Consider the following 25,936-nt stretch of genomic DNA (forward strand, 5'->3'; position numbering starts at 1 on the left):
CTAAGGGGACCTGATAACATGGCTTCTGTGGGCACCTGCATGCATGGCATACATGCACACAAATTTTTGAAATTGGCTATGAGGTCTCACATAACTCAAGGAAACTTTTATGTAGTTTGCTAAGTTTATTATAGAGTATGCTACCAAGAATATGAAGGGCGTGGGTGTGTCTGTTAGCAGAACTGGGATGTGCTGCCCTGCTAGCAAAGGGGCTTCCAGGGAGATGGAGAGAGTGGGACTGAGGACCTAGTCAGAGCCTCTGGGGCCTCCAGCGCTGTGATTTCCAGCCTAGTCCCCTTTCGGCCCCAGAGGCCCTCCACTAAGCTATTTTGTCTCTGCCTTTACTCATTTCTTAGCTCTAGGTGGACCAGGTTGGCCTCAAACTTGCACCATCAGCTCTCCTGCCTCCACTGCTGAGATTGCAGCCACCACCCAGCCCTTAAGTTCTAAACAGCCACACCTAAATGATGAAAATGTCAACTGCTAAATAATCTTGGGAAAAAAATTTAGATTTTTTTTTGTTGTTTGTTTTGTTTTTTTGAGACAGGGTTTCTCTGTGTAGTTTTGGTGCCTGTCCTGGAACTCACTCTGTAGACCAGGCTGGCCTCAAACTCACAGAGATCCACCTGCTTCTGCCTCCTGTGTGCTGGGATTAAAGGCATGTGCCACCGCCACCCAGCTAGATTTTTTTTTTTTTTTTTTTTTTTTTTTTTTTGGTTTTTCGAGACAGGGTTTCTCTGTGTAGCTTTGCGCCTTTTTCTGGAACTCACTTGGTAGCCCAGGCTGGCCTCGAACTCACAGAGATCCGCCTGGCTCTGCCTCCTGAGTGCTGGGATTAAAGGCGTGCGCCACCACCGCCCGGCTGATTTTTTTTTTTTTTTTTTTTTTTTATGTGTATGAGTGTTTTGTTTCCATGTATGTTTCTGTACCACGTGCATAGTTGGTACTGGAGCACATCAGATCTGGAGTTAAAGAGAGTTGTAATCTCTCATGTGGGTGCTAGAGATTGAACCCAGGCATTCTAGAAGAGCCAGTTAGTGCTCTTACCTGATAAGCTCTCTTTCCAGCGCCTGAGTAGTACTTTATAGTCACAGAGCCTGGAGTCTAATGAAAGCGAGTGATGCTTCTCTCTATTCTGTGCATCACGGACACCACTGCACACATAAATGAAAGGAGGGTTTAACTTGCCAAAGAGTACGGTTTGTAATTAGCCATAGGAGGCCGACAGAGGGAAGGAGGACCCACCCTGGAGAAGCTAAAACCACTCAACAGGAGGTTTTCCTGCCCTTTGTCCCACTGCAGCCCCGCCTTTTCCTCTGTGTACCCAACTTCCCCCCAAGATGGTGTTTTAGGGAGACAGTGTTCACCTACATCAGCTGGGTGTCATGTTCTGTGTTTTGAGAGATGATCAAAGAAAGAATGTAATTCAGGCTATGTAGCTGCAGGGAGGTCCAGCCTCAGGGGCTAAACCTCCAACAGCCATTCAGAAGCGTATTTATTGTTACACAAAGGTGGTTTTTTGGGGGGTAAAACAAATTCCTCATACCAAAGCCCCTTTGATCATTCTGTATGTTCTCTGAAGGAAATTATCACATCCCTGCAACCTTAGTCCTTATTGTGTCCTGTTTGCAGTGGCCAATAAATAATACAAGACACTCAAGGTGTGCCAGGATTATCTTGTGACTAAAGTCATGTAATGGATGGAAAAGTCCTCAGAAAAACAACTCTATAAATCATAGAAAACAATCACTGTTCTCTACAATGATTTCCTCAAGGTCTAAGTACCTCCAACAAATTCCTACTACATTCTAATGTTACTCCCCTAGATACAATGAAAAAACTACTAAAACTTAATGTTACCCTGGATACAGTGAGAAAGAACTGTTTCATTCTAACGTTTACCCTAGATACAATTCTAGATTCCCTCTACAGTTAGAGTTCCACTTCATAGTCCAGTGTGACTGGCCAATCAGTGCAAAGGGGAAGAGGAAGTCCTTACCTAGATTTTTATAGGAAACAAACAAACAAAAATTTCACACACACCTCTAATCCCAACGCTGGGGAGGTAGAGGCAGACTGGTTTCTGAATTCAAGGCCAGGCTGGTCTACATAGTGAGATGTCTCAAAACAGAGTTCTCACAGAAGATAGGATGGGTCTCTGATGGGCTTTTGACGTCCCTTTGTCCACCTGCGTCTTAAAAACCATTCACCCAGCTCACCTCCCAGAAGCCAAAATAGCAGGGGAGCTTAGAAAGACTCAGCTTCAGGCCTCCACACTACCAAATGCCCTAGCTGCTTTCTGGGAAGAAATGCGCCAGCCTCCAAAGAATGAAGACTGGGCCTTTGGTCTTTCCAACACCAGAATTAATACCTCAAGTCTTAGGAACCCACATCTGTCACAGCAGGTGACAGGATGAGCACTCTGAGAGGTTCAGACTCCACAAACACTAGGGAAGGACCCCAGAAATGGACACTGCTAGCATCCTTGGGACACAGAACACCTACCCTGGTTTTGTCATGAATCATCCTATGTTGTACCCATTGTACAGGCCGTGGACACTAAGGCATAGGGAGAGGAACATGATGACTTTTCTGCCCAGGCTAGTAAAAGGATCAGAACCCCAAGCCCAGACCTGTGGTGGAGTACACTTACCGCTGCCTGGGGGACCAGCTTCCCGCAGCACAGGGCTGAAAGGGGGCTGGGAACAACACTCACATGTCTCAATGTCCCTTCTTATTCCCTATTCTTCATTCCGTGTTCTGTACTCTTTTCTTACCTGTATCCAGAAACGTCCCTTCTGCCTCTCTTGATGTTTTCCTCCTAATTCATTCTTAATGTTTTCCTCCTACTCTATTCTTTCTTATTCCCCATTCTTGATGTTTCCCTCCTTCTTTCTGTTTTTTTCCTTACAGCTTATATACCCCAGCAAATTCTTTCAAGCAATATAGAAATTACAACATGGTTACATTCTGTTTTTCAAGTAAATGATTACAATGAATACAAGTAAAAAAAAACAGCACATTATCCATATCCCTTATAGGATTAAATATTTTACATATTACAGGTGAAAAACAAATTATCCCAAGAACCTACGTACATTCACGCCCAAGCAACTTGTTATAGATTAACAGTATAAGCATGCAAAGTATTCTTTTACTGGCAGGCTGTGTTTTGCAGAGGACCAATCAATCACTTTATTACTTATCTTGAAAGGTAATCTTATAAGGAATCTTATAGGAATCACAAACTTAAACTTTTATACATTAAAAACAACCAGGCAGCTCTGCTTTAAATCTTTAGGGTGCATACCCACTCATCAATAGTTTTTTTATATCAGGAGATTGAAGGCAAAAATGGGTATAAGGAATTAATCATCCCTTTGATCACCAACCAAACTTAGCAAGCAAAGTATGTCAGCTAGTAATAATTAGGCTGTTTTGTATCTGTTCCCTGACCTTGAGTTCCTCAATCAACTATGTTCCTTTCTAAAACTTTAGATTGTCTTCTTGGGTTTCTCACCTCAAAGCTATTTGACAAAAACATCTTAGTCTAACTTTAAGTTATGTTCAAAGCTTTGTTTCAGCTGTGATGCACTCTGAAACCTGTGAACACATATCCCAACATTAAGATTAGAAAAATTTAAACTAGCTGGGCTACTGGGGCTCAGTTGTTTTTCTTAATCATTAACCTAAGCCACAATCTATATGGCTCCTCAAAGGAAATCCATGTGTTTTAGCTGTGTGACACTTCCTTGTTTTTATCATCAAAACTCTATTTAAACTAACATTATTATTATCAATTAGACAATACAGCTTAAGAAATCATCTTCATAATCATAGGTAAAAATGCCCAGTAGGCCGGGCGGTGGTGGCGCATGCCTTTAATCCCAGCACTCGGGAGGCAGAGCCAGGCGGATCTCTGTGAGTTCGAGGCCAGCCTGGGCTACCAAGTGAGTTCCAGGAAAGGCGCAAAGCTACACAGAGAAACCCTGTCTCGAAAAACCAAAAAAAAAAAAAAAAAAAAAAAAAAAAAAAATGCCCAGTAGACCAGTAGAACAGGATATTTCCATGAGATAAACACACTACATTACAGGCAGTGGGGATCTCCCCACACCCACTCACACCATGCCAGATACCAGAGAAAGATGGCAGCAGCAAACATGTGAAGGCACAGCAGAAGCTAAAGACATTCTGGATTCTGTGGTGTCAGGTCCTTGCCTATCCGAGATTCCCCCATCAAGGATTTTCTTCCTGGTGGGCTGAACTTCAGTTGCCACCTACTATCCCTCTGACGTGGACACCAGTACTGGCTAAACAGCCAATAACTAGGCAGGATTTTCGGGCAGAGAGAACGCTGGGAAGAAGAAGGCAGAGTTGCCAGCTGACAAGAGGGAACAGACATGCAAAAAAAGAGGTAAAAGCCAGGAGTCACATGGCAACACATAGATGAATAGAAATGAGTTGATTTAAATTATAAGAGTGAGTTAGAAACAAGCCTAAGCTATTGGCTGAGCTTTCATAATTAATAAGAAGTTTCTGTGTGGTTATTTGGGAGCTGGCAGGCAGACAGAAAAATCTGACTACACAGACCATCTTCTCTCCAGAGCCTGAACTGTTGTGTACTGGTGCTGGCACCTCATCATACTCTGCCTGGCAGGGCCAGCTGCAGGGACTCTCTATAGGTATAGAAAGGTGATCATCTTGGCCAAGTGACAGTGACTGGCAGCCATGCCCAGGACTTTGGGGGAGGGCATCCCATCCCCCCCTTTTCTCCAGAAGGTAACTCCTAGGACCTGGGTAACCTTGCTCTCTAGCTTTGGCTTCCCTTTGCCATCTCTGCCTCTGGTTCAGACTGGCTTTCTGGAGGGTACAAAAACAGTGACTGGCAGAACTGGCACACAGGGCAGAACATAGCAGTGGGGTCTCCCATTTTGGACTCTGGTCTGTCCTCTCCATACTTTCTTGCTACTGCTATTTACTCACCATGTGTCTTAGTTATGATTATTATTGCTATGAAAGAGATACTAGGACCATGTCAACTCTTAACAAAGAAAACATTTAATTGGGGTGACTCTCGCAGTTTCAGAGGTTCAGTCCATTACCATTATGACAGGGAACATGGTGGTGTGCAGGCAGATGTGGTGCTGCTATTCCAGAAGTTAGACAAATATTAATTGAATCTTTTGAAAATGCTAATTCATGCCAGGCGGTGGTGGTGCACACCTTTAATCCCAGCACTCAGGAGGCAGAGCCAGGTGGATCTCTGTGAGTTTGAGACCAGCCAACCTGGTCTACAAACAAAAAACCCAAACAAACAAACAAAAAAAAAAAAGAAAGAAAAGAAAAGAAAGAAAGAAGAAAAGAAAGAAGGAAAGAAAATGCTAATTCACAATTCAAAAGGGTAACCAGGACTTTAAAGACAAGATCAATACCCATAGATGAATGGATCTGAAATAGAGTCAATATTGAATCTCATGCTCATGATGATACTTGGATAGTAGAGGTGATTTCCAAAAACTTTAAGAAAAATCAAAATGTCAGATGTTTTAATTGTGGTAAACAAAGTCATCTAAAAAGGTATTATAGGCAAGGCGTTCCTAGAAACAATGTTTTGTCTAGGAATAATCCAAACAGAAGGACCTTTGCAATCAGGAAGCACCTTGGGGAGCCTCTCCCAAGCCCCCATGCCAAATTTGGCTCAATCATTCTCTGTTAGCATGGGAGAAACACCTCCACAGTGGAATTAAAGGACCCAGTGCCTGCTGTTTAAAACCATACTGCTCTGCATGACAGAACAGCTTCAGCAGATAAGACAAAAATTTTAGGAGAGACCACAAAACAAGTATTTTGGCAAACTTCTATAAATGATCAAAGACCAAAGCTAAAAATATGGATAAATGGCATTGTAATTGAAGGTTTGGTTGATATGGGTGCAGATGTAACCTTAATTTTGCCAAAATCTTAGCATTCAGATTGTCCTCTTCAGGACGTAAATGTTCAGTTTCTTGGGATTAGAACTTTATCTCAGGTAAAACAAAAATCCAAATTAGTTGAATGCATAAGGCTAGAAGGACAAATAGGAAATTAAAACCGTACATGGTGGACATAGCAATGAATTTATGGGGACGTGATTTATTACAGCAATGGAAAACAGATCAACATTCCTCCAATCTCTGAAACTGTAAAGTAGAAAATGCTTCTGAGAAAAACATTAGAAGGTATTCTCAAGAGTGGTCACAGACTGTTCAAGTTGTACATAAACAGAACACAACAGCTGCTGATCTTTTGAAAGTACCAGCCAGATAGTGGTGGCGCACACCTTTAATCCCAGCACTCGGGAGGCAGAGGCAGGCGGATCTCTGTGAATTTGAGGCCAACCTGGTCTACAGAGTGAGATCCAGGAAAGGTGCAAAGCTACACAATGAAACTCTGTCTTGAAAAAAAAAAAATAAAAAAAACCCAACTGCCGTACCTTTAAAATGGTTCACTGACAAACCTGTCTGGGTGGAACAATGGCCTTTGACATCAGAAAAATTATGGGCATTAAACCAGCTGGTCCAGGAGCAGCTAAATGTTCAACATATTGAAGTCCTTGGAATTCTCCTATATTTTTTCATTAAAAAGAATTCTGGAAAATGGAGAATACTAACAGATTTGAGATTTATTAATAAGGTGATTCAAGCCAATGGGCTCTTTACAGCCTGGAATTCTCCTGCCTTCTCTATTTCCTAAAGGATGGTTTATTATAGTTATTGAATTTAAAAGACATATTTTTTACTATACCTTTACAAGAACAGGGTAGAGAAAAATTTGCTTTCATAGTGCCTACTTATAATAATTCCCAGCACATTAAAAAGTATCAGTGGAAAGTTCTCCCACAAGGGATGTTAAACAGCCTCACCTTGTGTCAATATTTTGTACAACAGCCATTGGAAATAATTTGGAAATAATTTGCGAACAGTTTCCTCAGTCTATAATTTACCATTATATGGATGATATCTTACTAGCTGATTTAAATGCAGATATCTTTGGAAAAATGTTTGAAGAAGTAAAGAAAATATTGCCTTGCTGGGTGTTACAAACTGCTCCTGAAAAAAAAAATACAAAGAGGAGAATCTATTAATTACCTAGGATATAAGATAGGTTTACCACTATGGAAATCAGTATGTCAGTTTCTCAGAAAATTGGGAATTGACCTGCCGTAAGACCCAGCCATACCACTCTTGGGCATATACCCAAGGAATGCTCAATCATACCACAAAGATACACGCTCAACTATGTTCATAGCAGCATTATTCATAATAGCCAGAACCTGGAAACAACCTAGATGCCTGTCAACTGAAGAATGGATTAAGAAAATGTGGTACATATACACAATGGAGTACTACTCAGCAGAGAAAAACAATGACAGCATGAAATTTGCAGGCAAATGGATGGATCTAGAAAAATCATCCTGAGTGAGGTAACCCAAACCCAGAAGGACAAACATGGTATGTACTCACTTATAAGTGGATACTAGATATAAAGCAAAGAACAATCAGACTGTAACCCACAGATCCAGGAAGGTTACATAGCAGGGGGGACCCTAGAATGACTGTGGCTTATAATAAGTTTTGGTTTTACTCAATCACTAGGCAAGCATCAGTGAAACATTTCACTATTAGGATAAGAATTTGTACTGTATCAATCTGATGATAGAAAAAAATAAAATAAAAAAGATAGTTTACAAAAAATTCAACCACAAAAGGTACTAATCAAGAGAGATAATTGTGAACACTTAATGGTTTTCAAAAATTAGTGGGAGATAATAACTGGCTATGGCCAACAGTTGGATTAACAACACAAGAACTAAGTAATTTATTTTAAACCTTACAAGGTGATTAAGTCCAAGAAAATTATCAGCTGAAGCTGAGAGAGAATTGACTCTGGTAGAAAAAAAAAAAAATGCAGGATGCACATGTGGATTGCTTGGATCCCGAGCTTGCTTGTATCCTGTTGCTGGGTCCTAACTGCTTCCTCAGGGGAAGGGGTGAGAAGGCATGAGAAGGCATGGCATCAACAACACAGACACCTAGAGTCAGGTGAAAGGCAAACAGCAGACCCGTCTATTCAGTAATGGGGAAAGCCTTGCATACCCTCCTCCCAACACCCAGGCTGTGTCCCGATCTGGTGACATTGTGTGGTCACCCTTCATTGGCTAGGCACGATCAGGAAATCCGACAGCACCTGTTGCTAGGCCCTCAGGCAGACTCCAGGTTGGCTCATAAAGAAGTACATTATGTGCATGCTTTGGCAACTGGTTTGAGCCTAATCTTCCTGTAATATCCTAGTCCTCCTACCTTCTACTCATTCTTCTCCAAGAATTTTCATGCAGAGAGAAGATAATATTTTAGAATGGATATGTTTGCCACATAAACAGAATAAAAAATTAAAGACCTATGTAGAAAAGGTTTCTGAACCACTGTACCCAACTAGTTTCTTTATCCATCCATTGTGGATAGATCTCTAGCTGATCTAGTGTGACTCTTCAGATTATTTTAAGACACACTCCAAACATCATTTCATCTGGAAGTACTTCTTTGTATCTCTGAGAGATTCAGACTCTTCGGTAAATCATATCATTATCACACTTTTTTTAAAAAGAATTTTTAGATTTTATTTTGTGTGTATGAGTGTTTTGTTGTTGTTTTCATCTTATGAGTGCCTGCTTGGTGCTTCTGGAGGTCAGAAGGCACCAGATCTGGTAGAGTCACAGATATGAGAAGCCATGTGGGTGCTGCACACTGATCCCAGGCGCTCTGCAAGAGCAGTAAGTGCTCTTAACCCTTAACCATTGAACCATCTCTCTTGAACCTCCCTTTTTATTCTTTAAAAAATTTTAGGGGTCTGGAGGGATGACTCACTGGCTGCTCTTCCAGAGGACCTGCATTCAATTCCCAGCAACCACATGGTGGCTCACAATGGTCCATAATGAGATCTGGTGCCCTCTTCTGGTGTGCAGACGTACATGAAGGCAAAACACTGTATACATAATAAATAAATACACCTTTTTTTTTTTTTTAAAGCTATCTATTAGTATGGCATGGTTATGCATGCCTTTAACCCCAGCACTTGGGAGACAGAGGCAAGTGGATCTCTGTGAGTTCCAGGCCAGCCTGGTCTACAGAGTGAGTTCCAGGATCCCCCACAGAGAAACCTAGCCTTGAAAAACAAAACAAGCTGTGTATGTATGTATGTATATATGTATGTATTTACTTACTCATGTGTGCTTATGTGTGCATTCATATGTGCATGTGTCCCATTGGATTCAAACTCAGGCTATCAGGCATGGCAACAGATGTCCTCATCTGCAGAACCAACTCACCAGTCCCTGTTCCCTTTTGATAAAGGGTCCTATGTAACTCAGGCTGGTCTCCAGCTTGATACATAGCTCAGGATACCTTGAATTTCTGAACTTTCTGCCTGTATTTCCCAAATGCTGGAATCACAGGCATAAACCACTGTGTCTCGGTTGTCCGGCACTGGAGCTTGAACTCAAGGCTTTATGTAGGCTAGGCAGATACCCTGCCAAGTGAGCTATACACCCCAGCATCCTCCCTCCCACTCCCACCCTCTTTTTATTTTTTGTTTTCATTTAAGACTGGCCTCAAACTAACAGCAATCCTCCTGTCTCAGCCTCTCTAAGGGCTAGAATTACTGGTATAAGCCTCCTGCCTGGCAGCTAGCTGACTGTTGATGAGAGGTCAATTCAGGTCTATCCCCTGATCCTCTGAGTGCCGAGGACAATGACAGCGTAGCAGAGACAAGCAGAAGACACCTACTCCACACTCTTGCCTGTCAAGACTTCTTGCCTCCTACCAGCTGGGACTGGGGCCAGTCAGTCCTTAGGTCCCTGTCCCGAGCTGGAGCTGAGGATATCCTCTCACTGTCCTGATCCCAGCACAGCTGCTGCAGAGGACAGCCGTGGGTGGTCCGTTTCCTCCTGTTCTGTGTTGTTATGTTCAGGTGAGAAGTCTGGGAATGGTCCTTACTGTTCTCCCATTCCCCAGCTGCCCTACCGTGAAATCCAGCGGTGCTTCCTCCCAAGCCTAGCCCAGCTGGAGCTCATCACATCTTGACTCCTCCTGTTACAGGGGTCTCATATAGTCCAGGCTGGCCTCAAAGTATGAAACTAATAATGGCCTTAAATTTCTGGTCTTTTTATCTCTGGTCCTGAGTGATGGGCTTGAAGGTGTGCACCACCACACCTAGGTTATGACGGGCTGCGGATTTGAACCCAGGGCTTCCTATATGCCAAGCAAGCACTCTACCAACTAAGCTACATCACCAATCCGGTTTTTGTCTTCTGGAAAGAAAGAATATAGTCAAGAGACATAGTTAAACAAAGCAAAAATTCTCAAGAGTGCGTTGCACCAAGGTGGGAAGCACCCAATGGTGCTCTGCTGTGGAGAATGAATTGTGTGTGTGTGTGTGTGTGTGTGTGTGTGTGTGTGTGTGTGTGTATGCGTGCACGCACGCACACGCGTATTTGTTTAAACTGTTTCATGTATATGAATATTTTGCCTGCATGTATTTATGTGCTCCCTGTATATACTTCGTGCCCTCAGAGAAAAAAGGATTAGATCCCCTAAGACTGGAGTTAGAGACAGTTGTGTGTAGCATGAATCTTAAAAGGTCTTATTAACAAATTCAAACCTGAAGCCAGTTATTGGGGTAAATGCTGGAAGATCAGAGAAGCAGAACAAGCCACAGCTACCTCACCTCACCAGTTCCTCAGCTGATCCTGTTTCCTCAGACTGGATACCTCTGAGTCCTCATCCAGAATGAATCTCAGCTGAACTGCTGCTAGAAGCCTGAAAGCTTAACCAGCCAAATGCTTCTAGTTTCTGGTCCTCACACCTCATATACCTTTCTGCTTTCTACCACCACTCCCTGGGTTAAAGGTGTGTGTCACCATGCCTGGACGTTTCCAATGTGGCCTTGAACTCACAGATATCCAGAGGGATTTCTACCTCTGGAATGTTAGGATTAAAGGTGTGAGTGCCCCCATTTTTCTAGCCTTTGTATCTAGTGGCTGTTCTGTCTCTGACCCCAGATAAGTTTATTAGGGTGCACAATATTTTGCAGAACACAATACCACTATAGTTGTATATCACCATAGTTGCGAACTGCCATGTGGATTCTGAGAGCCAAACTTGGAACCTCAGGAAGAGCAGCCAATGATCTTAACAGCTGGGCCTTCCCTCCAATACTACAGTTATGGATTGTAAAGATTTTTGTTGGTTTGTTTTGTTTGTTTGTTTTTCAAGACAGGATTTCTCAGTAGCCTTGGCTGTCCTGGAACTCACTCTGTAGATCAGGCTGGCCTCGAACTCACAGAGATCTGTCTTTACCTCCTGAGTGCTAGGATTAAAGGTATGTGCCACTAACTGCCTGGCCTTTTGTTTTGTTTTGGGTTTTTGAGACAAGGGTCTCACTATGTAGCCTGGATGGCTGGAACTTACTATGTAGACCAAGCTAGCCTTGAACTCACTGAGATCTGCCTCCTTTTGCAGAGTGTTAGGATTAAAGTCATGTGCATCATGCCTGGCTCAGAAAGATACTTTAATATAAAATTTATTTATTCTGTGTGTATGCGCACATGCCATGCATATATGCACAGGTTAGAGGACAGCCTGTGGGAGTCAGGTCTCTCCTACCATATGGCTCAAACTCAGGTCATCAAGCTTGGCAGGAGGTACCCTGACCCACTGAGCAACCACACTGACCCTGTTAGAGAAGTATTTTATATTTGCAAGGTAGGTGGCATATTCACTGGATAAGGAAGCCTTTTTTCCTTCTGAAATCATGGTGGACCAGATCTCCTTTTTAAGGTATTTCTTACCATTGTCCTCTAGAAAAAAAAAATATGGAAGGGATGTGGGGTCAAAGTCACAATAGAAGTGATGCCTTAACGGCACAGATCTCATGAGGATGCTGGGCCCTTGTACACATGGGTTGTGAATGCCCTGGTGCTTCGACTTCAGATATAGCGGCAACAATCTACCTGCAACTTCAAGGATGCTCAGCTACACAGAGTACTCTGATCAGCCCGAGACATGCCTACCAAGAGAGGGTCCAGTTTTCCTCTGTGTTTACCTGCCCAGCCTCCCTCCCACTGCCACTGCCTGCTCCCAGCTGCCAGCCCCTTTCCCTGAGTGCCAAATCCTCCTTCCTGCTTCCTGGTCTCTAGGCTTCTGCTTTTTCAGATCTCTTCCTTTATACTCAACCCAGAATCTAGTCACATCATGTTACTAGACAACCACAGATCCCAGTGCAAAGACAAAGTGGTACCCACTAGCCTGGCTCCCCATCACCTTCTGGCCTCTTCTGCCATCTACCCCTGAGCTTGCCTTAGTTTGCTTTCTACTGCTGTAATTAAAAAAAAAAAAAAAAAAAAAAGACAACAACTTGGGAAGAAAAGGGTTCATTTAGCTTACATATCCCCATTACATTCCATCATGAAGGAAGTCAGGGCAGGAACTCAAGGTGAGAACCTAGAGAAAGGAACTGAAGCCGAGTTCATAGAGGAACACTGTTTACTGGCCTGCTCCTCATGGCTTGCTCAGCTTGTTTTCTTATACAGCCCAGGACCACCTGTCCAGGGCTGGCACCACTCCCTGTGGGCTGTGCCCTCCTACATCAATCATTAATCAAGAAAATGCCCTGCTGTTGTGTCTGCAGGCCATCTTCTGATGGGGAGGCATTTTCAGTTGAGGGTTCTCTTCCCCGATAACTCTGTGTCAAAGCAACAAATATTAACTAGCACGGGCTCATTGGCCTACTTGTTCTTCAAAAGGGCTAGGTATGCTCCTGCCTCAGGGACTATGTCCTGGCTCTTCCCTCTGCTTGGAATGTCCTCCCTTCAAATATTTATAGAGCTCATGCCCTCACCCCCTTAAAGTTTGCTTGCTTTTGTTTAGTTGGTTGGTTTTTTGAGACAGGGTTTCTCTGTGTAACAGTCTTGACTGTCCTGGAACTCACTCTGTAGACCCAGCTGGCCTTGAACTCACAGAGATCTGCCTTCCTCTGCCTCCCAGGTGCTGGGATTAAAGGTGTGAGCCACTACCACCAGCTGTTTTTTTTTTTCTTTTATCTTTGTTTTGAGACAGAGTCCCAAGCAGCCCAGGCTGATCTCTAATCCTCTATGTAGACAAGGATGGCACGGAACTCCTGATTCTTCTGCCTCTACCTCCCAAGTACTGAGATTTTGAGCATGAGCCACCACAGTCAGCTTCCTTGAAGTCTTCGTTCAAGCATCACCATCTCAGTGAAGCTTTTGCTAACCTCACTGTTGCCACTTGGGGCTGAAGGTATGGTTCAGTGATGATGCTTACATGTAGCAAGCTCAGGGCAGATCCCCTCCCAAACACCACAAACAGACAAACCACCTGTCATGTGCAACTTGCTTCCTATTCTCACTCTGAAACACTGACTCATTTTACTTGTTTTTTTCTGGTTTTGCTTATTTATTTATTTATTTATTTATTTATTTATTTATTTATTTATTGTGTGTGTCTGTGTGTGTGCCTGTGTGTGTGTGTGCCTGTGTGTGTGTGCCTGTGTGTGTGTGTGTGTGACTGTGTGTGTGTGACTGTGTGTGTCTGTGTCTGTGCCTGTGTGTGTCTGTGTGTGTGTGTGTGTCTGTCTGTCTGTCTGTCTGTGTTGAGGGAGATGTCAGACTTTCTTGGCCAGCCAGTCCCCAATAATGACACAGAGACTTATTATTAATTATGAAAGCTTGGTCTTAAGTTTGTTCAGGGTCTCTCACTGTAATTGGAGCTAGGCTGTTGGACAGTTCTCAGCAATCTCCTGTGTGGTGATGTATTGTATATCAAACAAAGCTTGCCTGAGGATCAGAGAACAGAACAGGCCACTAGATTAAACATAGAGGCCAGGCAGTGGTGGCACACCGCTTTAATCCTAGCACTCAGGAGACAGAGAATGTCTGGATCTCTGTGAGTTCAAAGCCACCCTGGACTACATGAGATGGATTCAGTCTAGGAGAGAAACAGAGCCAGGCAGTCAGTAGTGGCACACACCTTTAATCCCAGTGTTTGGGAGTCACACGCCTTTGCTACCAGTATTGGGGAAGCACACACACCATTAATACCAACACTAGGAAGGAAGTGAGATGGCTGGGTGAGGAAGGCATATAAGAAGTGAGGAGACAGGAGACCCCTTTCAACTGAGGACTCAGTGGCATTCAGTCAGAGGATTCGTGGAGACAGGATCTCACCTTCAATTTGGCCTAAGGATTCAGTAGTGGTGAGAAGTTTCTCTAGTGGCTTGTCCCTTTGAGTCTGTGATCTTTCAGCATGTACCCCAATATCTGGCTCCAGGTTTTTATTATAAGACCTTTAGGAATTCATGCCATATCCCTGTCTCTGCCCTAAGGCAGTACTGGAGACACAGGTGCATGTGTGGCCAAGGCCTGCCTTTTTACATGGGTGCTAGGGATTCAAATCAGGTCCTCATTCTTGTACAGCCAGGGTTCTTGCCCCCTGAGCCATGGCCTCGGGCATTTATTCATTTTTCTGCTTTCTTATTTTTCTTCTATTTATTTTCTTTTGAACTTTTATTTATTCTTTACAATCTCTTACATGTGTACAATGTATCTTGATCACATCCATCCCCATTTCTCCCTCTCCCATTCCCCTGACATCCCTAACAGGCCTCCTCCCCACTTTCCTTCTTTCCTTTCGTAACCCCATGGTTCCAACTAGTGCTGCCTGCTGGAACGTTGGCTGACATCATTGGTTTGTGAGTGAAACAGCCCTGTCATGTCCAAAAGACAGCATTTCACAGCTCTCCTCCCTATCCTCCGACTCACATTCTTTCTGTCCCCTTTTCAGAAATATTCCCTGAGTCTTTGGTGGTGGTGGTGGTGGTGGGCTTTGTTTTCTGTGCTACTTAATGCTGATTATGCCTGTTGTTTGTCTTCTCCTAATTGGAAAGTTTGCCCCAAGGTCCACAGAGCTTAGTCTCATTTGTTCACTGACATACTTGAGGAGCCCTGAACAGTGCCTGGTGCATAGTTGTTGCTCAGTGAAGATTTGTCAGGTGAGTTTGAAGATTTAGGGAGGGGTGGAAACATTGACATAATGTGGAAACATAAGAACTGGGTAGCTTCAGTCAGCTAATCACCTGGTGACATCTGATCTGGATCTTGCAAAACCTGTGGAAGCTGAGGGAGGTGTGAGGGAAAAGATCAGCCCTAACAGAAATGTGGTACTGAGTGCTTTCCCCTTGGTCTTGTAGGAGAGGCAGACCTCTGTAGTTGGACTTTCCTTTGTGGGACCACCAGCTCCCCAGTAATGACATTGAAACTTCTTATTAATTATGAAAGCTTGGCCTTTAGCTTAGGCTTGTTCCCAACTAGCCCTTCTAACTTAAACTATAACTTACAACTGTTTCTGTAATCTACATCCACCACATGGCTTTTTACCTCTTTCATTCTCTATATCTGACTTCCTCAGTGTCTCACTGGCATCTCTTTTACACCTAGATTCTAACCCTGAGTTCCTCTCTCTGTCCAGAAGTCCTGCCTATTCTCTCCTGACTAGCTGTTGGCCATTCAGCTCTTTATTAAACCAATCAGAAGGCACCTTGGCAAAGACACATCTTCACAGTGTACCAAAAGATTATCCCACATTTTCCCCTTTTTGTCTAAATGAAAAGAAAAGATTTTTAGCTTTAAAACAGTAAAACTATATACAATAAGAAAAAATAAAAAAAAAAAAAAAAAAAAAAAAAAAAAAAATATCGAGTAAGAATTACATTCACAGACAAGTAGTGGTGGTGGTACCCACCTTTAATTGCAGTACTTAGGAGGCAGAGGCAGGTGGATCTCTGTGAGTTCAAGGCCAGCCTGGTCCACAGAGTGAGTTTTAGGACAGTCAGGGATGTTACACAGAGAAACCCTATCTCGAAAAACCAAACCAAACCAAACTAAAATTATATCACAATGTCCAGTCCCTTTATATTTGGCAAATTCAGAGAAATTACTCTATTATCTATCCTATCTTGGTGAGTCCAAAATTTTTTTTTTTTTTTTTTTGAGAGATAGGGTTTCTCTGTGTAGCTTTGGATCCTTTCCTGGAACTCACTCTTTAGCCCAGGCTGGCCTTGAACTCACAGAGATCTGCCTGCCTCTGCCTCCCGAGTGCTGGGGAATCCAAAGTTTTATACTTAAACCAATTTTTATTATAATTTGTGTTACCATGCTAAAAATATCTTCTTACACCTTAAAACATTTTCTTAGCCAGGTGGTGGTGGCACATGCCTCTGATCCCACCACTGGGGGAGGCAGAACCAGGAGGATCTCTTTGAGTTCGAGGCCAGCCTGGTCTACAGAGTGAGATCCAGGACAGGCACCAAAATTACATGAAGAAACCCTGTCTTGAAAAACCAAAAATAAACAAACAAACAAAATATTTTCTTAAGCAACTTAAACTTTTATGTTTCTCAACCGTATAAACTTTATATCTCTTTTATAAGTTTTATTTTAAATTTGGTAACAAGGAAAACTGTAACTATAACTATCTCATCTTTAACCCCATCAAAGATCCCAGAAGGATACAATATTACCTGATTAAACAGGAAATGCAGAGCAAACAACTTCCAAAACTATAGAAACAGCAGAAACTTCTGGCTGCCTGGACAGTCACCCAAGTTTCCTCTGCAACATTGGAGCATCCATCTTTGGCCCTATAGGCCTAAAATATCTGACAGACTTTTATGAAGCAGAAATTTTGAAGGATTGTCCTACCTTATCTTGGCAAAGTTTGGCAGTTGGCTTCTTCTGTGTCCTGCTTGTCCAATTTTGACCACGTACTGTCAGCAGTTGAGGCAAGGGCAATTTCCTGCCCACTGGCTAACTTTGCCATAATGAAAGTAATTCCATATGAAGGTTCTTCAGTGTTCATCATCATCTTTTGAAGTGAATTGGTGGTGCCAGGAGCAGACATGTCTCACTATCATGAAAAGCCTTATGTTATTAAAAAACATCTTAACTGTCATATTCTGTAGGTCTCTGAAGTGTTTGAAGACTATCTAAACTATATCTCTGACATTGAAAACATTCCTAACATGGCCACAAATTTGATTGTTATAGATGACTAACTGCTATTTTATTTTGTTTTGTTTTTCAATTCAGGGTTTCTCTGTGTAACAGCCCTGATTGTTGTAGAATTCACTCTGTAGATCAGGCTGGCCTTGAGCTCACAGATACTTGCCTGCCTCTCCCTCCCTCATGCTGGGAATAAAAGAGTGCACCACCACTGCCTGGCTAACCTGCATTTCTTAATTATCTTAAATAGATTGTGATAATAATTTTCAAGGACTATAAATTTACATTACATTTTTAAATGAGCTGCATAGGTACAATACCTTAAACAAGAGTAGAAACATATATACAGTATAACAAAATAACCTTAAATTTGTATCAATATACAAAAATCCATACCAATGTAAAATATTTGAGACTAGTAGTTGGTTTTTTTAGTTTAAAAGTAGATTCAGGCAGGGCGGTGGTGGTGCACGCCTTTAATCCCAGCACTCGGGAGGCAGAGGCAGGCGGATCTCTGTGAGTTCGAAGCCAGCCTGGTCTCCAAAGCGAGTTCCAGGAAAGGCGCAAAACTACACAGAGAAACCCTGTCTCGAAAAAAAAAAAAAAAAAAAAAAAAAAAAAAAAAAAGTAGATTCAATTATTGACCCTTTTTTTTCCTATCATTCCTATATTCTCCCCCACCCCTCTTTTTTCTTTTCAGAAAGAGATCCTTGAATCCAACCTCCCTTGTAGCAGGCTTTTGGTCCACCAGTCAGCTCCCAAATCATGACATGGAGACTTATTATTAGCTATGAATGCTTGGCCTTATCTTATGCTTGTCCCAGCTAGCTCTTAATAACTTAATTTAAACTGTTTCTCTTCATCTACATTTTGCCTCAGGGCTTTTTACCTTTCTTTCCTTCTGTATATCCTACTCTGTGTCTGGCTGACTAGCCCAGGGTATCTCTCTTTCTTCCTCATTCTCTCTACTCCCCTCAAGCCTAGATTCTTCTATTTATTCTCTCTGCCTGCCAGCCCCCGATCCTCCCGCTACTGCCTAGCTATTGGCTGTTCAGCTTTTAATTAGACCACCTAGTTGCCTTGGGCAGGCAAAGTGAAACAGCAACACTTTTTGTTTGTTTGTTTGTTTGTTTGTTTTTGTTTTGTTTTTTTTGAGACAGGGTTTCTCTGTGTAGCTTTGGAGTCTTTCCTGGAACTCACTTTGTAGCCCAGGCTGGCCTCAAACTCACAAAGATCTGCCTGCCTCGACCTCCTGAGTGCTGGGATTAAAGGTGTGTGCCACCACCTCCCAGCACCACATCTTTACATAATTAAATAAATACAGCATAAACAAATGTAACACATCTTTGCCTAGTTAATATTCTACAACACTCACTTGTTTAGCTTCCTCCCTTACCATGACCAGTAACAACTTGTAACCAACCCCCTCTAAACAATGATAAACATTTATAACTCATTAAACAACCAAAAACCACCCACCCCACCTATTGGGAATGGGTGTTGTGTTCTTAAAATTACCTCCTGTTGTCTGGGGTTGGTGTCATCCTGACACCTGACACCTGACACCAGGGCACCCTGATAAAATTGAGATAATGGTCAAGTCCTGGGAGAGCTAGCTGTATCATTTGTTGTCCATCTCTGTGTGATGCAAAAGTGCAGGGCTGCCGGGCGGTGGTGGCGCAAGCTTTTAATCCCAGCACTTGGGAGGCAGAGGCAAGCGGATTTTTGTGAGTTCAAGGCCAGCCTGGTCTACAGAGCGAGATCCAGGAAAGGCACAAAGCTCCACAGAGAAACCCTCTTGAAAAACAAACAACAACAACAAAAAAGTACAAGGCTTATCTGAAGTCAGGACTGGAGTAGTCTGTGAGGCTGGACCCTCTCAGGTGGCCACTTTGAAGCTGTTCTGGATACAGATTTTTGAGGAAACTGCAACAAAGGCATTCTGCGAGGCTGGATCACCTGGGCTACTTGTCTTCAATGATGTCTGATCTTTTTTTTTTTTTTTTTGTAAACACACAAACATTTAAAAGTAACATATATCTACATGTCTTAGAGTTTCTATTGCCTCAACAAAACACATGACCAAAAAGCAAATTGGAGAGGAAAGGATTTATTTGGCTTACACATCAGCATTGCTGTTCATCACTGAAGGAAGTCAGAACAGGAACTCAAACAGGGCAGGTTCCCAGAGGCAGGAGCTGATGCAGAGGCTATGGAAGGGGACTGCTTAATGACTTGCTTCCCCTGACCCACTCAGCCCACCATCTTATAGAACCCAGGACCAACAGCCCAGGGATGGCACCACCCACCATAGGATGGGCCCTCTCCCATTGATCACTAACTGAGAAAATGCCTTACAGCTGGATCTCATGGAGGCCTTTCCTCACCTATGGCCCTTCCTCTGATGACTTTGGCTTGTGTCAAGTTGACACACAAAACCAGCCAGTACAACTGACCCCTTGTCAATTTGACACACAAACACATCACTATTAAGACATAACCCTTCCTTTCTTATTCATCCCCAAGATCTCATTAAGAACATAAATAACTTTAAAAGTCCCACCATCTTTACAAATTCAAACACATTAAAATTTAGTTACTTTAAAATAACTAATCCTGTAAACAGAGGCAGAGTCTTCTGTCCTGACCACCAGTTCCCAAATACCTGGCACTCTCTTCCCAAATTACCACACAGAGATTTCTATTAATTATAAATGTTTGGCCAATAACTCAGGCTTATTGCTAACTGCTCTTATATTTAACCCATTTCTATTAATCTGTGTATTACCGTGTGGCCGTGGCTTTACCAGTCCTCTGGCATCTTGCTCCTTGGGTGGGTGGCTCAAGTCTCCTTCGACTCCTCCCCTCTTCATCTGAGTCCTCAGTTCGATTGTTCCTAACCTTATCCCGCCTTGCCATAGGCCAAACAGTTTTATTATTAACCAATGAGAGCAACACACATCCGCAGTGTACAGAAGGATCACCTCACAGCGCATCTCTTCCAAAAACCAAAATCTTTTAAAATTCAAAGTCTCTCAACTGTGGGCTCCAGTAAAATATGTTCTTATTTCAAGAGGGAAAAATAAGGGCACAGTCACAGTCAAATTAAAACCAAATTCAACTGTCCAATGTCTGTGATCCATTCATGATCTTCTGGACCCCTGCATAGGTCTTGGATCACTTCTCCAGCTCTGCCCTCTGCAGAACACACAACTTGTCTTCTAGGCTCAGGCTGGCTCCATTCCATGCTCCGCTGCTGCTGCCGCTGCTGTTCTTGGTGGTCATCCCATGGTACTAGCGTCTCCAAATGCTGGGGTTCCTTGCTGCAACTGGGCTGCACTTTCATCAATAGCCTCTCATAGGCTCTCCTCATGGTGCCAAGCCTCAACTTCTCTTCATGACCCCTTCGGTTCTTGGCCTTCAACTGCTACTGAGGCTGCACCTTCACCAATGGCCTTTCCTGGCCTCTCACAGTGCCAAACTTCAGCTGCTCTCCAGGACTCCTTCATGCCTTCAAAACCAGTACCACCTGGGTGACTCTTATACATTACCAAGTCCAGCTGCCAGCACAAGGAACAACCTTGGCCACCTCCGGAACACAGCTTATCTGTGCTCTCAGGAAACACTTCTCAGAAGATTCCACCTCAGTGCTGCTGGTCTCTTTTTTTTTTTTTTTTTTTTTTTTCGAGACAGGGTTTCTCTGTGTAGCTTTGCGCTTTCTGAGCTCACTTGTACCAGCTGCTCGAACTCACAGAGATCCACCTGTCTGCTCGAGTGCTGATAAGCGGTGCACCAACGCCCGGCTGCTGGTCTCTTCTTAATCACCACTAATTTCTTAGCTCCAACCAACCAGCATCGAGTACCCAAGCAAAGCAAAATTTTTCTTTAATGCTGTGTGATAATGCTCCTGTACACTGTAAAGATTTGTCACTCCTATTGGTTTAATAAAACACTGATTGGCCAGTAGCCAGGCAGGAGTGTAGGTGGTTTGACCAGACTAGGAGAAGGTGGAAGAGGAAAGGCAGAGATAGAGTCACCAGCCAGATGCAGAGGAAGTAAGATGAGAATGTTGGCCTGAAAAAGACACCAAGCCACATGGCTAAACATAGACAAGAATTATGGGTTAATTTAAGTGTAAGAGCTAGTTAGTTATAAACCTGAGCAATAAGCCAAACAGTTCATAATTAATATAAGCCTCTGTGTGTTTATTTGGGATTGAACAGCTGCAGGACTAGGTGGGACAGAAACTTCTGTCTACACTTTAAGAGTTCTGATATCTTATTAATCATAGCTGATTCTTCAGCCCCAGCTAACCAGAACCACAGCATCTTAATTCAAAATAACAAAAGCCGTGATAGAGTCTTTAAATTTCCCTCAGAAACTTTCCAAACCAGGCCTCCATCCTCTGCACCTCTCTCGATATTCTTATCTTCCAAGTTCCCAGAGCACTGATGTCTCAACACTCAATGGTTTTTCTAGCCCAAAATTCCAAAGTCCTTCCTCAATCCTCCCCAATACTAAGTGGTCAGGTCTGTCACAACAATACCCGGCTAATAGTACCAATTTGTCTTAGGGTTTCTTCTGCTATGACGAAACACCATGACCAAAAAGCAAGTTGAGGAAGAAAGGGTTTATTTGGCTTACTCTTCATCATTGCTGTTCATTACTGATGGAAGTCAGGACAGGAACTGTAGAGGACCAACCCCCACACTTATTTACCCCAGGAACTCTTGAGGGATGAGGGATAAGAGACTTAGTTCGAAATAGAGAGAGAGAAAAAACAGAGGGAAAACACAGGATAGACTCGGGTGGGCCTGGATCCTTATCCACCAGCCCAGAACTTTATTCCAAAGGTCTATTTATAACAATGCCAAGGGGTGGAGCAAAAGACTTCCCCTTGCTAGTTACAGTCAGGCCTGTGGTTCAATCAACCTCTTATGCAGTCCTGCTGGGTACAGCCACTAGGAAACCCAGTGGGCTCCAACAAGGAACCCAAACAGGGCAGGATCTTGGAGGCAGGAGCTGATGCAGAGGGTATGGAGGGGAGCTGCTTATTGGCTTGCTTCCCATGGCTCACTCAGCCTACCTTCTTATAGAACCCAGGACCAGCAGCCCAGGGATGGCACCCATCACCATGGGCTGATTCCTCCCCCATTGATCACTAATTGAGAAAATGCCTTACAGCTGATCTCATGGAGGCATTTCCTCAACTGAGGCTCCTTCCTCTTTGATGACTCTAGTTTGTGTCAAGTTGACACACAAAACCAGCCGGTACACTGCATTAACACAAGCATGGAATGTACAGTGAGTACAAATCAGCTAACGATGATTCTCTGCTCTGTTTGAGCAGGTAAAAGCATCTGTCAACTTTCTAAGTCCATTTGGACTACATAACCAAACCATAATATAAATCTCCATCCATGTCATATGAAAGGATGGCATGTAATAATAGGTCATGAGGACTCTGTACCAACAAGATTCTTTTTTTTCTTTTTGGAGGTGGTGGTGGAAGGCTGGGGCGGGGGTGGGGTGTAGCTAGAGTTTTCATGCCTTGGCCACAGTCAGGACAAATCTTTGTCACCTGCCAGTCCCACAGCTGCTCAGACCCAACCAAGTAAACACAGAGACTTATATTTCTTACAAACTGTATGGACGTGGCAGGCTTCTTGCTAACTGTTCTTATAGCTTAAATTAATCCATTTCCACAAATCTATACCCTACCAGGAGGCTTGTGGCTTACCGGCATCTTTTCATGCTGCTTGTCAGGGTGGCGGCTGGCAGTTAGTCCTTCTGCCTTCCTGTTCTTTTATTTTTCCTCTGTGTTAGTCCTGCCTATACTTCCTGCCTAGCCACGGGCCAATCAGGTTTTATTTATTGACCAATCAGAACAATTTGACATACAGACCATCCCCCAGCACAGCCAAGTGCAGACCACCTCAGACACCTGCCCTCAGGCCCGTGGTCCTAATCATCCTCTATGCGGACCTGCTGGGTAAAGCCACGAGGAACCCGAGAACGGGCTCCCACAGGACATATAGAACATCCCACAGCAGTGGGGTGGGATGGGGTGCAGTGTTTCGAGATGGGGTTTCTCTGTGTAGATTGGAGCCTGTTCTGGAACTCACTTTGTAGACCAGGCTGGCCTTGAACTCACAGAGGTTCACCTGCCAAGTGTTGGGATTAAAGGCATATGCCACCATCGCCCCGCCCAACAGGATTTATCATGTCTCGTCCAGTCTCAGAGCTGTTCCCATAGTAGAGGGATCAGCATACACGTCACCTGTCCTGTAGTCTTTCTTGGTTTTTTTCATGTCTGTAGCCAAGATTTGCAGGTGGTCTCCTCCCCACAACCCGATTAAATTTGTTTTTTATTGATTTTGAAGGAATCCATAGCTTTTTGTTTCCCATGGAAATGAAGGCATAACCTCTCTCCCATCGCAACACATTTTCTGACTTCCATTTTAAAGTTAAGAAATCCTTAAAATATATAGGCTGGTTTAATTTTGCAGGGTTTTTTAATTATTATTATTATAATCTATTCTCTGCAGCATTTGTCCTTTGTTCATCAGCATTTTAAAAATTCAAAGTCGGGCTGGAGAGATGGCTCAGAGGTTAAGAGCACTGACTGCTCTTCCAGAGATCCTGAGTTCAATTCCCAGCAACCACATGGTGGCTCACAACCATCTGTAATGAGATCTGTCGCCCCCTTCTGGCCTGCAGACATGCAGACAGAACACTGTATACTTAATAAATAAATAAATCTTTAAAAAAAAAATTCAAAGTCGCTGGGCGTGGTGGCGCACGCCTTTAATCCCAGCACTCGGAGGCAGAGGCAGGCGGATCTCTGTGAGTTTGAGGCCAGCCTGGTCTACAGAGCGATTTCCAGGAAAGGTGCAAAGCTACACAGAGAAACCCTGTATCGAAAAACAAAAAAAAAAAAAAAAAAAAAATCAAAGTCAACAAAGCACTGTTGTTGCCCTATTTATTTCCCATCCTTATGTTGCTTATTCTTTTTATATTACTTTACTCTTTTTAAAAAGATTTTACTATTTTTAAACTATTTTTTTATGACTATCTATCTATACCCATTTTCTTCTTTTTCTTCATCATCTAAGCATACCTTTAAGCATACTGTACCTATTTAGAGGCTTTTTCAGCCTAGACCTGGCTCTCTGTGAGCCTGCAGCTTCCTCTGACCATGTGAGTCAAATCTTAAACTGGCTTAGCACATGGTGCTGGAGGCTGGCTCTGCCCCCTTTGGGTGCACAGGCAGCTGTGAGAGCTGAGACTAAATGTCCCAGCTGCGCCTAACCAACCATCCCCGCTCTAGGAAGTTGTTGTGTACAGATGCTGCAGGCATTTTTACCCAGTGAGGCTGCTCAAGTGTTCTGCTGCACTGCAGAGCCTTTTAAAGGAGCCATGCCTCTGCACACTGCTAGCATCAAGCCTACTCATGAGACTGTGGCCACAAGGAAGCCACATCCGACTCCATGTTCAGAACTTTTTTTTTTCAGCCTTGACAGGCCCTGTGTGGATATTTGTGGCCCCATGTTGGGTGCCAAATGTAGTGGACTTTGCTTTGTGGGACCACCAGCTCCCCAGTAATGACACTGAGACTTATTATCAATTATGAAAGCTTGGCCACTTCAGCTTAGGCTTGTTCCCCACATAAATTAACCAGTTTTAAAATTAATCTACATTCTACCATGTGGCTTTTTACCTCTCTTTCATTCTGTATGTCCAACTACTTCAGGGTCTTTTGGCATCTCTCTTGCGCCTAGATTCTAACCCTCTGAGTTCTTCTCCATGCCTGGGAGTCCCGCTATTCTCTCTTGCCTAGTTATTGGTCATTCAGCTCTTTATTAAACTAATCAGAAGGTGCTTGATAAAGACACCTCTTCACAGTGTACAAAAAGATTATCCTACAGCAGACCTCTCTACCAGGGATACTTGTTAAGCGTGGGTATTATTCAGATAATTTGAGGCCAGATTAAGTCAACTCTGGCATGCAGGACAAAAGTTTCTCTCACAACCAGGACCACCTACATGATCTGGGGGCACAGTGCAGAACGAAAATGAGGGGCTTGGTACTGGGGAGATGATAACTTAGTCAAACGTTGGCCGTGCAAGCATGAGGACCTGAGCTGAGACCCCCGTTGGTGTGGTAGCATATCTGTAACCTTAGCACCAGGATGTTGTGACAGACAGGTCCCTAGAACTGTTGGCCAGCCAACCCAGCAGATTTGAACCCCGGTTCCAATTAACGACATAGAGGCAGGAGGCTTCTGTGAGTTCAAGGCCACCCTGGTCTATATAATGAGTTCTGGGACAGCCAGGACTACACAGCGAGACTCTCTCAAAGCAAGAACACAAACAAACAGAACAACAGCAAGGGACTGGAGAGACTGCTCAGTAGTTAAGAGCACTGGCTGCTTTTTGCAGAGGAACTGAATTCAGTTCCCAGCATCTACACAGTGATTCATAACCCATCTATAACATGACATCTATAGCATCAGTTCCAGGAGATCTGACACCCTCTTCTGATCTCTGAGGGTACCAAGCATGCATGTAGTGGACAGATATACAAGTAGACATGCAGGCAAAATACTCATATACAAATCTTTAAAAAAAAAGAAAGAAAGAAAGAAAGAAAGAAAGAAAGAAAGAAAGAAAGAAAGAAAGAAAGAAAGAAAGAAAGGAAGGAAGAAAGAAAGAAAGAAAAACTGACATGGTTAGTCTGGACATAGCCTTCAATCCAAGCCTCCAAGCACTTATAAAGCAGGCAACTTATTGTAAGTTCGAGGCCAGCCTGTGGACTATATAGTG

This window comes from Peromyscus leucopus, chromosome 1 (assembly GCF_004664715.2).
Source record: "Peromyscus leucopus breed LL Stock chromosome 1, UCI_PerLeu_2.1, whole genome shotgun sequence".
Lineage (NCBI taxonomy): Eukaryota > Metazoa > Chordata > Mammalia > Rodentia > Cricetidae > Peromyscus > Peromyscus leucopus.